Here is a 972-nt window from a genome sequence, read left to right on the forward strand (position 1 = left end):
AAACCTTGCAATATTTGTCTTTCTGTATCTGGTTTCTTTCACTTAGCGTAAAATGTTCAAGATTCATCTATGTTGTAGCCTATGTAAAAATCCTGGGCCCTCTCTGGCTGAATAATTTTTATTTATTTGTAGTCCATTTGGCCTCTGACTATTTATTGAGTCTTTTATCAAGGAGCAAGCACTGTTTTTAGTACTATCAAGAGAGTAATAAATGTGCTCCCTTCGGCAGCACATTTACTAAAATTGGAACAATACAGAGAACATTAGTTTGGCCCCTGTGCTTGGATGACATGAAAATTCGTGAAGCAGTCCATATTCTTATAAAATACATTTGTATTTTAAAAAGCAATAAATACAAAAGGCAAGATTCTTTTTTCTATACTGTAGTTTTTTTATTTAAATTTATTTTTTATAGTTTATTCACTTTACATCCTAATTGTAGCCCCCTTTCTTGTCTCCTCCCGGTCCCATCCTCCCTCCCTCTTTCCCCCATTCCTCTACCCTATTTCTCAGATTCTTAATAATTTCCTTCAAAAGTACTTAAACATGTACATGTGTATATACATGAGGTGTGTGTGTGTGTGTGTGTGTGTGTGTGTGTGTGTGTGTGTGTGTGTGTTGGAAAGATTTATTTTAAGGTTCAGGAAGTTGGAAACACTGGCAGACCTAAAGTCTGGGAAACAAGACAACAGCTTACAAATTCAAATAAGAACTGACACTTCAGTCCTGATTCTGAAATCTGCAGGACAGGACAAGCAAGCTGGAAACTCAGTCAGTGTTTCTGTGTTGCAATCTGGAAGACAAATTCCTTTTGAGGGAGAACCTGTCCTAGGCCTCTTCTGAGCTCTAGTGTCTTGCTAAGGATCTCTGGCATTGCTTGGGTTATAGACGTATCTCCTGGATCTCTGTCTTCATGCCTACACAGCATTCTCCCTTGTGCAAAGGGTAGGTCCACATTTCTCCTTTCTATAA

The 972-nt window shown here is 38.2% G+C and overlaps 1 non-coding gene across 1 annotated transcript; it reads left to right on the top strand.

Moving 5' to 3' along the window:
* The first annotated feature begins 213 nt into the window (after window positions 1–213).
* Window positions 214–320, top strand: LOC129673772 (U6 spliceosomal RNA). Its single transcript, XR_008719706.1, has one exon. It is a non-coding gene; the product is annotated as a U6 spliceosomal RNA (small nuclear RNA).
* The last annotated feature ends 652 nt before the right edge of the window (window positions 321–972 follow it).

The sequence above is a fragment of the Psammomys obesus genome, unplaced genomic scaffold (assembly GCF_907164565.1).
Source record: "Psammomys obesus unplaced genomic scaffold, mPsaObe1.curated_primary_1811, whole genome shotgun sequence".
Classification (NCBI taxonomy): domain Eukaryota; kingdom Metazoa; phylum Chordata; class Mammalia; order Rodentia; family Muridae; genus Psammomys; species Psammomys obesus.